At 54.9% G+C, this 13,543-nt stretch overlaps 1 protein-coding gene and 1 long non-coding RNA gene across 2 annotated transcripts in view; one reads left to right on the top strand and one right to left on the bottom strand.

Moving 5' to 3' along the window:
- The window catches only part of LOC117976680 (coiled-coil domain-containing protein 144A-like), a 665,749-nt gene extending 660,974 nt beyond the window's left edge, over nucleotides 1–4,775 (bottom strand). The window contains exon 1 of the mRNA XM_063598722.1: nucleotides 4,576–4,775. The gene's annotated coding sequence lies outside the window, so the exon portion shown is untranslated. The remainder of the gene's footprint in view (nucleotides 1–4,575) is intronic.
- Nucleotides 4,776–6,672: 1,897 nt separating this feature from the next.
- Nucleotides 6,673–10,368, top strand: LOC117977774 (uncharacterized). The gene is made up of 3 exons (XR_004668949.3): nucleotides 6,673–8,241; nucleotides 8,671–8,726; nucleotides 9,212–10,368. It is a non-coding gene; the product is annotated as an uncharacterized LOC117977774 (long non-coding RNA).
- The last annotated feature ends 3,175 nt before the right edge of the window (nucleotides 10,369–13,543 follow it).

Below are 13,543 nucleotides of genomic sequence, written 5' to 3'. Positions count from 1 at the left end.
GGTCTAGGGCCGGGCTAGGGCCAGGCTAGGGCTATCACCAGGCTAGGGCTAGGGCGAGGCTAGGGCCAGGCTAGGGCTAGGGCCAGGCTAGGGCTAGGGCCACGCTAGGGCCAGGCTAGGGCTAGGGCCAGGCTAGGTCCAGGCTAGGGCTTCGGCCAGGCTATGCCTAGGGCCAGGCTAGGGCTAGGGCCAGGCTAGGGCTACGCCAGGCTAGGGCTAGGGCCAGGATAGGGTTAAGGCCAGGCTAGGTATAGGACCAGGCTAGGGCCAGGCTAGGGCTAGGGCCAGGCTAGGGCCAGGCTAGGGCTAGGGCCACGCTAGGACCAGGCTAGGGCTAGGGCCAGGCTAGGGCCAGGCTAGGGCTACGGCCAGGCTAGTCCTAGGGCCAGGCTAGGGCTAGGGCCAGGCTAGGGCTAGGCCAGGCTAGGACGAGGGCCAAGCTAGGGCTAGGCCAGGCTAAGTCTAGGGTCAGGCTAGGGCTAGGCTAGGGCTAGGCCAGGCTAGGGCTGGGCTAGGGCCATGCCGACTAGGTCTAGGCTAGGGCTAGGCCAGACTAGGTCTAGGCTAGTGCTAGGCCAGGCTAGGGCTGGGCTAGGGCTAGTCAAGACTAGGGCTAGGCTACGGCTAACTAGGCTAGGGCTAGGCTAGGGCTAGGCCAGGATAGGGCTCGGCTAGGGCTAGGCCAGGATAGGGCTAGGCTAGGGCTAGGCCAGTCTAGGGCTAGGCCAGGCTAGGGCTAGTGCCAGGCTAGCGCTAGGGCCAGACTACGGCCAGGCTAGGGCCAGGGCCAGGCTAGGGCCAGGCTAGGACTAGGGCCAGGCTAGGGCCAGGCTAGGGCTAGGGCCAGGCTTGGGCTAGGCTAGGGCTAGGCCAGGCTAGGGCCAGGGTATGCCTAAGCCAGGCTAAGGTTAGGTCGAGGCTAGGGCTAGGGCTAGGCTAGGGTAGGCCAGTTTAGGGCTAGAGCCGGGTTAGGGCTAGTGCCAGGCTACGGCTAGAGACAGGCTAGGGCCAGGCTAGCGCTAGGGACAGGCTAGGGCCAGGCTAGGGTTAGGGCCAGCCTAGGGCAAGGCTAGTGTTAGGGCCACGCTAGGGCCAGACGAAGGCTAGGTCCAGGCTAGGGCAAGGCTAGGGCTAGGTCCAGGCTAGGGCTAGGGCCAGGCTAGGGCTAGGCCAGGTTAGGGCTAGGGCCAGTCTAGGGCTACATCCAGTGTAAGGTAAGGGCCAGTCTAGGGCTAGGGCCAGGATAGGGCTACTGCCAGGCTAGTGCTAGGCCAGGCTAGGGCTAGAGCCAGGCTAGGGTAGGCCAGTTTAGATCTAGGGCCCTGCTAGGGCTAGGGTCAGGATAGAGCCACGCTAGGGCTAGGGCCAGGCTAGGGCCATGCTAGGGCTAGTGCCAGGCTAGGGCCAGGCTAGGGCTAGGGCCAGGCTGGGGCTTGTGCCAGGTTAGGGCCAGGCTAGGAATAGGGCCAGGCTAGGGTTACGGCCAGGCTAGCGCTAGGCCAGTTTAGGGCTAGTGCCAGGCTAGGGTTATGGCCAGGCTAGGGCTAGGCCCAGTTAGGGCTAGGGCCAGGCTAGGGCTAGGGCCAGGGTAGGGCAAGGGTCAGTCTAGGGCTAGGGCCAGGCTAGGGCTAGTGCCAGGCTGGTACTAGGCCAGGCTAGGGCTAGAGCCAGGCTAGGGTAGGCCAGGCTATGGTTAGGCCACGCTATGGCTAATGCCAGGCTAGGGCTAAGGCCAGGCTAGGGCCAGGCTAAGGCTAGGGCCAGGCTAGGGCCAGGCTAGGGCTAAGGCCAGGCTAGGGCCAGGTTAGAGCTTGGCCAGGCTAGGGCTAGGCCAGGCTAGTGCTAGGGTCAGGCTAGTGCTATGCCAGGCTAGGGCTAGGCCAGTGTAGGACAAGGGCCAGGCTATGTCTAGGGCCAGGCTAGGGCTAGGCCAGGCTACGGCTAGGGCCAGTCTAGGGCTAGGCTAGTCTATGGCTAGGCCAGGCTAGGGGTATGGTAGGGCTAGTACAGGCTATGGTTATGGTAGGGCTAGGCCAGGCTAGGGCTTGGCTAGTGCTAGGCCATGCTAGGGCCAGGGTATGCCTATGCCAGGCTAGGGCTGGGTCCAGGCTAAGGCTAGGCCAGGCTAGGTCTAGGTCCATTCTTGGGCTAGGGCAGGCTAGTGCTAGGTCCAGGCTAGGGCTAGGGCAGGCTAGGGCTCAGTCCTGGCTAGGGCTAGGGCCGGCTGGAGCTCGGGCCATGCTATGGCTGGGGCAGGCTGGGGCTTGGGCTAGGCTAGGGCTAGGGTAGGCTGGGGCTCGGGCCAGGCTTGAGCTCGCCCCAGGCTGGCGGTAGGGCGTGCTAGGGCTCTGGCCTGGCTAGGGCTAGGGCAGGCTGGGGCTCGGGCCTGGCTATGGCTAGGGCAGGCTGGGGCTCGGGCCAGGCTAGGGCTGGGGCAGGCTGGGGCTCATTCCAGGCTAGGGCTGGGGCAGGCTGGGGCTCGGGCCAGGCTAGGGCTTGGCCAGGCTGGGGCTATGTCCAGGCAAGTGCTGGGCCAGGCTGGGGCTAGGCCAGGCTAGGGCTAGGGCCAGGCTAGGGCTAGGTCCAGGCTAGGGCTAGGGCAGACTAGGTCTATGTCCAGGCTAGGGCTAGGGCAGACTAGGGCTAGGGCCGGCTAGGGCTAGGTCCAGGCTTGGGCTAGGGCACGCTGGGGCTAGGGTCAGGCTAGGACTAGGGCAGGCTGGGGCTCGGTCCAGGCTATGGCTAGGCCAGTCTGGGGCTCGGGCCACGCTAGCGCTTGGCCAGGCTTGGGCTGGGGCCAGGCTAGTGCTAGGCCAGGCTGGGGCTAGGGCCAGGCTAGGGCTAGGCCAGGCTAAGGCTAAGTCCAGGCTATGGCTAGGCCTGGCTAGGGCTATGCTAGGGCTAGGCCAGCCTAGGGCCATGCTAGGGCTAGGCCAGACTAGGGCCAGTCTATGGCTATGCCAGGCTAGGGCTAGGCCAGACTAGGGCCAGTCTATGGCTATGCCAGGCTAGGGCTAGGCCAGGCTAGGGCTAGGGCCAGGCTAGGGCTAGGGCCATGCTAGAGCCAGGCTAGGGCTATGGTCAGTCTAGGGCTAAGGCCAGGCTAGCGCTAGGGTCAGGCTAGGGCCTGGCTAGGGCTAGGGACAGTCTAGGGCCACGCTAGCGCTAGGGCCAGGCTAGGGCAGGCTAGGGTTTGGGCCAGGCTAGGGCAAGGCTAGTTTTAGGGCCAGGCTAGGGCCAGACTAGAGCCAGGTCCAGGCTAGGGCCAGTCTAGGGCTAGGGCCAGGCTAGGGCTAATGCCAGGCTAGTGCTAGGCCAGGCTAGGGCTGGAGCCAGGCTAGGGTAGGCCAGTTTAGGGCTAGGGCCCTGCTAGGGCTAGGGTCAGGCTAGGGCCAGGCTAGGGCTAGGGCCAGGCTAGGGCCAGGCTTGAGCTACGGCCAGGCTGGGTCTTGTGCCAGGTTAGGGCCAGGCTAGGGCTAGGGCCAGGCTAGGGCTAGGGCAGGCTAGGGCTAGGCCCATGCTATGGCTAGGGCAGGCTAGGGCTCGGTTCAGGCTAGGGCTAGGGCCAGGCTTGGGCTAGGCCCAGGCTAGGGCTAGGGCCAGGCTAGGGCTAGGCCAGGCTAGTGCTAGGGCCAGGCTAGGGCTTGGGCTCGGCTAGGGTAGGCCCGTTTGGCGCTACAGCCAGGCTAGGGCTAGGGCCAGGCTAGGGCCAGGCTAGGTCTAGGGACAGGCTATGGCCAGGCTAGTGTTAAGGCCAGGCTAGGGCCAGACTAGGGCTAGGTCCAGGCTGGGGCCAGGCTAGGGCTAGGCCTGTCTGGGGTTTGGGCCAGGCTACGTCTAGTCCAGGCTAGGGCTAGGCCAGGTTAGGGCTAGGCCAGTCTAGGGGTAGGGCCTGTCTAGGGCTAAGCCGGTCTTGGGCTCGGGCCAGGCTAGGACTAGGACAGGCTAGGGCCAGGCTAGGGCTAGGGCCAGGCTAGGGCCAGGCTAGGGCTAGGCCAGGCTAGGGCTAGGCCAGGCTAGGGCTAGGGCCAGGCTAGGGCTAGGGCCATGCTAGGGCTAGGGCCAGGCTAGGGCTAGGGCCATGCTAGGGCTAGGGCCATGCTAGGGCTAGGCCAGGCTAGGGCTAGTGCCATGCTAGGGCTAGGGCCAGGCTAGGGCTAGGGCCAGGCTAGGGCTAGGGCCAGGCTAGGGTTAGGCCAGGCTAGGGCTAGAGCCCGGCTAAGGCTAGGCCAGGCTAGAGCTAGGGCCAGGCTAGGGCTGGGCCAGGCTAGGGCTATGGCCAGGCTAGGGCTGGGCCACGCTACGGCTAGGACCAAGCTATGGCTAGGGCCAGGCTAGGGCCAGGCTAGGGGTAGGGCCAGGCTAGAGCTAGGGCCAGGCTAGGGCTAGGTCCGGCTAGGGCTAGGCCAGGGCCAGTGCCAGGCTTGGGCTAGTGCCAGGGCCGGGCTAGGGCTGGGCTAGGGCCAGGGCCAAGGCCAGGGTGAGGGCGTGGGTGAGGGCGAGTGCTAGGGCTAGTACTAGGCTTGCGCCGTTCCCGACATGACGGCGCGCCCGCATCCTTCGCCTGTCCGTTACCTCTTCTTCCTGTCCCTCTTGTCCACGCCAGTGTCTCCAGGAGCCCAGCAGGATATACCGCGGTTTCCAATCTGCGAAAGGAGGACCGCCAAGCCAGAAATGCCAAGCCAAGCGATCACTGCCACGCCAAGCCAAACGACCACCGCCAAGCCAAGCAGCCACCGCAAAGCCTCGCGGGTAAGGCCAAGCCAATCCGTTACAGACCAGTGCACCTGCCCACCTGTGACGTCATGGAACCTGTGACTTCACTGCAACTGCCACTCCAGCCTCCCAGAAAAAGACTCCTTGGCCTGCAGGTGGCGCTGCAGCTCCAGCCTCCCAGAAAAAGACTCCTTGGCCTGCAGGTGGCGCTGCGGCTCCAGCCTCCCAGAAAAAGACTCCTTGGCCTGCAGGTGGCGCTGCAGCTCCAGCGCCAACCTGGGCTGGCTGGTCCTCCCTCGGAGGTTTCGGGGTGGCGGCACCCAGCCTGCCTGTCATGAGTGCCGCTTCACAGCGCCGCCGGCGCACCTGCTCCTAGGCTTGCTCGGTTCAGGGGTACGGGCCAGTTCCGCCCCCGGCTTGGCCACTGCAGCGAAGTTGCCCTAGGGTCCGCGCTGCCAGGACGCAAGCGGAGTCTGATGGCTGGGTCAGAGCGGCCTGTCAGCCTGGCTGGAAGGGCCTGCCCAACGCCGCTGCCCGCCCAGCTCCTACTCGGCCTGCGCCCGGAGCCAGGGACCAGCTCTGGGCATTCTGCTGCCTTAGGATGGGGCCGAGCAGCCGCTCCCCGCCCTGTGCCGCAGCCGCTGCGTGCATCTGCCCAGGGTCCGTGCAGCTGGCGACCCGGGCGGGTCGGGGAATGCCTGGTGCCACCGGGATTGCTCGCCTCTAGTTCCACTTTTAGTTTTGTCTGAGAAAATATATATTATACACATTTGGTTTTTCTAAATTTTGTATAAAGTTATGGGGCACAATTGTAATTTTGTTACACGGATATTTTGCTGCATGGGGTGAAGCCTGGGCTTTTTGAATATCCATCACTGGAATAACATGCATTGTACCCATTAGTAATTTTGCATCTTGCACCCCCAACCCTTCCAAGTCTCCATGTTTTCACACTCTACGTCCATGTGTACACATTATTTAGCTCCCACTTATGAGAATGTGGGGTGTTTGTCTTTCTGTGTCTGAGTTGTTTCATTTAAGGTAACGGCCTCCAGTTCCATCCAAGTTGCTGCAATAAACATGATTTCATTTGAAAATACACATATAGGTATACGTAGAATTTTTAAAATTATCTTTAAAATTTTTGCTTCTTTCTGGTTATTTCCTCAAGGTCATCCATATATCTCCTGCAGCTGAATCTCTCGATATGCCTCTGCAGCCCTCTGTACCCCAATCAAAATTTTTATTTTTATTTATTTATTTATTGAGACAGAGTCTCTCTCTGTGTCGCCTAGGCTGGAGTGCAGTGGCACAATCTCTGCTCACTGCAACCTCCGGCTCCTGGGCTCAAGCAATTCTCGTGCCTCGGCTTCCCAAGTACCTGTGACTGCAGGTGTGCGCTACCACAACATGGGGTCTCACCCATGTTGGCCAGACTGGTCTCGAACTCCTGACCTCAAGGAATCCACCCGACTCAGCTTCCCAAAGTGCTGGGATTACAGGCGTGAGCCACTGGCCCAACCCCACTCTAAATTTTTTAAATGATTGTTGAATAAGTAAAAGTAATATGTATCATCTTGTACTTTTAAAAAACTTCTTGAATAAAATGTAATAGTTTACATTTCATTGACAAATTTATCAGTCCAATTCTGCTTTACAATGCCATCCCTTGGGAACCACAGCTTATTCTCTAAAGAGAGTTGAAGATAGGCATTTGGTTATAATTATTTAACATGAAAAATGTATCCATTCCAAGCCTAACCTGAGAGATACAGATAATATACATTCCTATAATTGAGCTCGAAAGTGCTTTTATTCTTAGGATAAATTTTAAAAACTAGAATCTGTGGAGAACCAAGATCACATGTAAAACCACTAAATACATACATTTTTGTAAAGTATGTAAAAACAGCATTGAAAAGAATAAAAATCAGGCAATTTGTGAGTGGAAGGAGAGATGGCAAAAGTCTTTATTAACAAAATAATCATAGTTATGGAAGTTTTATTACATGCTGGCCACATTCTCAGTATGTTAAGTGTATTGGCTTATTTAAAACTCACAAGAATCTCATGAGATATTAATATTTCCCCCATTTTAAAGATGAGGCTCAGGGAGATTACAACTTGCCCAAGCTCATACAATGAGTGACCCTTGGAGCCCAGCAATGAACCGAGTCAGTGACATTACAGACGTCGTGATAAAAATGTGACTCTTGGCCAGGCGCGGTGGCTCACGCCTGTAATCCCAGCACTTTGGGAGGCCGAGGAGGGCAGATCACGAGGTCAGGACATGGAGACCATCCTGGCTAACACGGTGAAACCCCGTCTCTACTAAAATACAAAAAATTAGCCGGGCGTGGTGGCAGGCACCTGTAGTCCCAGCTACTCAGGAGGCTGGGGCAGGAGAATGGCGTGAACCCGGGAGGCGGAGCTTGCAGTGAGCCAAGATTGTGCCACTGCACTCCAGCCTGGGTGACAGAGCAAGGCTCTATCTCAAAAAAAAAGAAAAAAAAGAAAAGCAAGCAAAGGTCCCTCTTGTTGATGGAGTCACACCAGTGTAGGAGCTGCTGGATCCTGTGCAAGCTCAGAGGGGTAGAGAAGAAGCTCTCTGCCTTCAGAGAGCTTGTAGTTTTCTTGTAGCCACAGACTGGCATGCAGGAGCCCACCTACGGATGCAGAAGAAGTAAAAGAGACCCCAAGCAAAGGCAGAGCTAGGAAAGAGCAGAGGGATGTGGGCGGGTGGGGGTGACAGGCGTGGCAGCATCACCACCGTGGAATATCATCTTGGGAGGCGGTGCAAATCAGTGTGGACCTGATTTCATGTGCTGAATTGTTTTGTGGAGGAAGTGTCAGAGAATGGAGGCATGACGGATTCTGTGGCATCCAGACCTTCTCGGGTCATTCCCCGTATGCCAAGCAAGAGACCGAGGCCAGGAAAATTCATCACCCTCGATGAAGCAGTGAGATGTAATGACCAAGGGGCTTATGCCCTTGAGCCAGATGGCCCAGCCCTTTACCCCAGCCCGCTGCCGCTTGGGGGCATGGCCCGCACATTGCTTAACCTCTCCATGCTGCCATTTTCTCATCTGTAAGATGGGAGTGCAAACTGCCTCAGGATTATTGAGAAAGTTAAGCTAGTGATTATGTAACCTGCTTAGAACAATGCCTGGCACACTGTTTTGTGTATGATAAATTTATTAATATTATCAACATCATCTTTATTTCCAGGCATTATTACTTAAGCCGTGGCGTAGCTTTTCCCATTTGAAATAGGCTAGTGTTTTGTTTTGTTTTGTTTTGTTTTGTTTTGTTTTGTTCTAATACGGAGAACCATTTAGAAAGTCTAAAGTCCAGTGAAAATACCAGTGGGTTCGCTTAACTCAGGTTAGCTTGGTATGCTTCTCTGACCTGGCCCTGGCTCGGGAGTACACGTTTTCTGAATCTTACAGGACCTGCCTGACATGCAAGAGCTCATCACTCAAGTGTGGTCAGAGAAGTGCTCCCTGCAGGCCGCAGCCATCCTCGGTGAGCCCCCTGCCTGGCCTTTGTATCCCCAGACTTCCCTTCCTGCCACTCCCCTTCTCTCTCACACCCCACACTGCTGTTTTAAGGTTGAAAGGGTTGTCTCGGTTCATCTGTAAGATGTTCCTGGCCTTTACTTGTGCCAGCTGGGCATCAGATCGTGTAGAAGCATTTCGAGATGTGCTGTTACATTGGCCCTTCTCCCTGTTACTGTCCTCATGCAACTGTGCTGGCTTCACTGGGCCGACGGCGTTGGATCTGGGATTGATCTGTTTATCTCCACCACTTTTCAGCAGGAGACAGGACTGGCTTCCCCACATGCTGGCTCCTTTTGCTTTTGGGATGTAGGGGCCACCTGTGTGATAGGCCTCATTTGTGACTAGTGTGCTATTGTAAATCCTTGTTCTTACTGATTCCCTGTGAAACTTTCAGATGCAAATGATGCTCACCAAACAGAGACCTCCTCCTCCCAAGTCAAGGACAATAAGGTAAGTCTGGGCCATGGTTTTTGAGGAATACGAAGCAGGATTAGCAACAAAGTAGGAATGCATGCTCATTGTAGAGCAGTGAACCCTAAATTTCTAAGGAAACCCCCCACCTCCCTCCCTTCTCTTACCCAACCTCAAAGCTTCCTGCACAAAGCTTCCTAGATGTCAGATCATCCCTGGGAAGAGGGTTGAGGAACCTGTTGCTGTGCAGAGTAGCACCCGTGGGTAAGAGCTCTAACTCATAACATGGCCAATAGACCTGCACCCCAGTCTTACCCTGGCCCTCTCTTAGCCTCTCTGGGTTTCAGTGACTCTGACTACAAGGCAGGGATGTGGTAGCCCCTCCTCATAGGAGGCTGTCGGGATTGAGTGATTGAGGGAGATGGCCCCTGTAAAGCTCTGAACCAAGCAGTCGGCACTCAGGAATGTTCACCAAGGCTGTTCTGTGACCGATGCTACATACGTCTCTTTGATTTGACTTCCAGCCTCTGGTTGAACGGTTTTAGACATTCTGCCTGGACCCTTCCCTTGTCACCAAGCAAGCCAACCTTGTGCACTTCCCACCAGGCTTCCAGCCCATCCCCTGCAAGCCTTTGTTCTTTGACCTGGCCCTCAACCATGTGGCTTTCCCACCCCTTGAGGACAAGTTGGAACAGAAGACCAAGAGTGGCCTCACTGGATACATCAAGGGCATCTTTGGATTCAGGAGCTAACCAGGCTCTTCCTCGGGGGCAGGGGAGATTCTGACTGTTAATCTGTATTGTGAGAAAATCCCAGCAAGTTCCATGATATTAAATCCAGGTCTGCATTGGCCTGGGGCAAGAGTTTAACATCTTCAGCCCTGCATTCCTACAGCCTGTGTCTGTACACATTCTTAAGCAGTGAGTTAGGAGAGCAGCCTGTTGTCTTCTGGTAAATGTGTGCGGGGTAATCCTGTCTCCTGTACCTCCTGGGAGAGGGGCCGCTGCTCTCTGGTGCCCTGTGAGCTGTGATTGATTGCCTTTGGTCAGTAATGTGTTCAGGAGTCCACACCAGGCACAGATGGGGCCTTGAAACGCTTTGTCATGCTTCAAGTCATGTCATGTCATGTCATGTCATGACTTGAAATGAACTCATCCTTGCTGTGAGCATCCAGGATCCCTTGAAAAGTTTATTTATGACTATGAAACTGGCAACGTCACCCCAGAATTATGGTCAGCCTTATTCCCCTTCACCTCCCAGTGAACGTTAAGAAGTTTCAGACAAGCAGAGAGCTCTATTTTTAGAAGAAATATGTTACACTCAGAAATGATGAAACCACATCTTATATTAAAAGGCAAAGATGACAGAGAATGTGCCCATTTCTTATGTGCCCTCCCTCATGTCCAGTCCCTGTTCTCTCCTTGGGAGCCTGGTTGTGTGAAGCCGGTGAGGTCAAGTGTAACCTGACTTACTGGCAACTAGGTGAGACTGATGCCGAATACACATTAGAGGCACTATTTTTCAGGACTTCCCAATGTGTAATTTTTAGATGCTATTACATTTTAATCCCCTTCGTTACCCCCCGTTTTTTCTTAGACTTCCCTTTTCACTTCTATTATAACATCAATAATAGAAGTCACAGAAACAATGTAAGAAAGCAAGGAATAAAAGTGATTTAAACATGTACCTGACACTTATGATTCCCTTTGGAAATCAAAACTCACCTGTCACATAGGAAAGAAAATTTGCCACGAGAAATGTTGGCTTAGATGTTTTCAGTTTTTGAGCAAACCCGGTGGCTTGAAGAAAAGGCCAACTGGTTAAAAATCCAAAAGCATTGTTTCAGGATGGCATTGTAACCCCCGAGGGTTCTTGCCCGCTGCCCAGATGGAGCTGATTCATCGAAACAGAGGAATTGCAATAGAGAGAAAGTTTAATTCACACAGAGCCGGCTAAACAGGAGACTGGAGTTTATTACTCAAATTGGTCTCCCTGAAAATTCAGAGACTGGGAATTTTAAGGATAATTTGGTGGGTAGGGGGTCAGGAAGTGGGGAGTGCTGATTGGTCAGGTTGGAGATGAAGTCATAGGGAGTTGGAGATGAAGTCATAGGGAGTTGAAGCTGGCCTCTTGTGCTGAGTCGGTTTCCTGGGTGGGGGCCACAAGACCAGATGAGCCAGTTTGGATGGATGGTGCCAGCCGATCCATAAAGTGCAGGGTCTGAAAAATATCTTGAGCACCATTCTTAGGTTTTACAACAGCGGTGTCATCCCTAGGAGCAACTGGGAAGGTTCAGAATCTTGGGCCTCTGGCTGCATGACTCCTAAACCATAATTTCGATTCTTGCGGCTAATTTGTTAGTCCTACAAAGGCAGTCTGGTCCCCAGGCAAGAAGGCGGTTTATTTCCAGAAAGTGCTGTTACCATCTTTGTTTCAAAGTTAAACAGTAAACTGTAAGCTTCTCCCAAAGTGAGTTCGGCTTATTCCCAGGAATGAACAAGGACAGCGTGGAGGTTAGAAGCAAGATGGAGTGGGTTAGGCTAGACCTTTTTCACTCTAATAATCTCACCGTTAGAATTTTTGTAAAGGTGGTTTTAGAATGCCACTGTGGGCTTGGCTGTGCCTTTCATTTTCCCAGTAAGTTGCAGGGAGGGAAGCCTAAGAGCTAGAAAAGATGGTGAGACACGAATCAGACTTCTTGTTAGAATGGTGTGGTGGCTTAGAACCTTGAGATGCTCGCAGAGGGGCCCTGATCCCCTGGGGTTTGTTTTGGGTTGGAGAGCCTCAGGAAGCTGGGTTTTTTTTTTTTAATTGAAAGTTTCATCATCTATGCCATACAAATTTAGAACTATCCTCACCCCTCCTTCTGGAAATATAGCACAGATAGGCTGGACACACTGGCTCATGCCTGTAATCTCAGCACTTTGGGAGGCCGAGGCAGGCAGATCACTTGAGGCCAGAAGTTCGAGACCAGCCTGGGCAATGTGGCAAGACCTTGTCTCTACCAAAAAAAACTTTTTTAAAAGAAAAATATATATAGCACAGATGACTGGTCTCAGGTTGAGGTCCTGGGTTTTGATCAGGTCAGTGTCCCTGCAGGCTGAGGAACCACGGTTTGGGAGTTAGGGGGTCTTCATCCATGTCCTCATCCTCCTCCCAGGGCCATGGGCCAAGATTCTGCACCTCCCTTGTCTCGCCTCTGTGCTGACAGCCACGCTGTCCTCCAGCTCCAAGAATCCAATTGCAGGCCCTGCTGTGCTGCAGTCTCAGGCCTGCCTCAGGCCGTTGCCTGCAGCATCGTGAGGGGGACGGGCATGGGGAACCGCTCATCCTCCTGGAAGATGTCCCTTTGTCCTTCCCACAGCCCTCCCAGCCCCTCCCACTCTAGAGTGCTGGCCTCAGTGGGGACCCAGGACCTCTAAACTACAGTTGGAGGCGAATCCCAACTGCACCTTTTCCTTCTCAGGTTGCCTAATGCTTTGTCTCGCAGCCACACTACAAATTCCATTCCTCCCGGTGCTCCTGCCAGGCGCTCTGAGCAGCATTGGCTGTTAACGGCCAGTGATGCTGTTTAGTATTAAAAGCAGGTTTTTACATAAGAAGACAGATCTGGCAGGGCCAAAGTCTCTGGCGAGCTCTCACATCCCTTCACGTGGGACTCCTGGACATTAAGCAGGCTGTGTTGTGGGGGACAGAGCACCAGAAGCAGGACCCCCTCCTGTCCTCCTGGGAAGTGGCTCTGCCTCAGATGGGAGCAGGTTTCAAGTCAGGACCTCACTGCCCCTGGGCCCTGCAGGCTGTTTGCTGGGGGTTTTCACAGAAAGACACTTCGGAGGCCACACAGTCCTGCCTTCCCAAGGAGCAGGACCTGCAGATGAGGCCCCGGGGGCCGCGAATGGGTCTGTTCCAAGTGGGTGTTCCCGTGCTGTGCTGGCTCTAGTCCCTCCTCCAGAATGGACTCTGGTGTTGTCAGCAAGCTCTGACCCTGGAGGAGGCTTCTGTCTCCAACATCAAGAGAGGACGAAGAGAGCTCCATTCAGTCCCTTATACTTTTATTTGTTTATTTATTTATTTAGAGACAGAGTCTCACTCTGTCACCCAGGCTGGAGTGCAGTGGCATGATCTCAGCTCACTGCAGCCTCTGCCTCCCAGGTTCAAGCGATTCTCCTGCCTCAATCTCCCAAGTAGCTGGGACTACAGGTGCGTGCCATCATGCCCAGCTAATATTTGTATTTTTAGTAGTGGCGGAGTTTCACCGTGTTGGGCAGGGTGGTCTCAAACTCCTGGCCTCAAGTGATCCACCTGCCTCGACCTCCCAAAGTGCTGGGATTACAGGCGTGAGTCACCACGCCTGGCCCAGTCTCATACTTTTAAAGCCTGCCCGAGGTCTATTGGTCTGTTGTGGCTGTGATCGTGGTTTCTTTCCTTTTTTTTTTTTTTTTTTTTTTCAGCGGAGTCTCGCTCTGTCACCCAGGTTGGAGTGCAGTGACACAATCTCGGCTCACTCCACCTTCCAGGTTCAAGCAATTCTCCTGCCTCAGCCTCCTGAGTAGCTGGGATTACAGGTGGCCACCACCACGCTCAGCTAATTTTTGTATTTTTAGTAGAGATGGGGGTTTCACCATCTTGGCCAGGCTGGTCTCAAACTCCTGACCTCATGATCTACCTGCCTCAGCCTCCCAAAGTGCTGGGATTACAGGTATGAGCCACCACACCTGGCCTTTTTTTTTTTTTTTTTTGAGATGGAGTCTGACACTGTCACCCAGGCTGGAGCGCAGTGGCGTGATCTCTGCTGACTGCAACCTCCGCCTCCCATTCAAGCGATTCTCCTGCCTCAGCCTTCCGAGTAGCTGGGA

Source organism: Pan paniscus, chromosome 19 (genome assembly GCF_029289425.2).
Source record: "Pan paniscus chromosome 19, NHGRI_mPanPan1-v2.0_pri, whole genome shotgun sequence".
NCBI classification, from domain to species: Eukaryota; Metazoa; Chordata; class Mammalia; order Primates; family Hominidae; genus Pan; species Pan paniscus.
The sequence above is the reverse complement of the archived record's forward strand: the minus strand, read 5'-3'. Positions and strand labels throughout refer to the sequence as shown.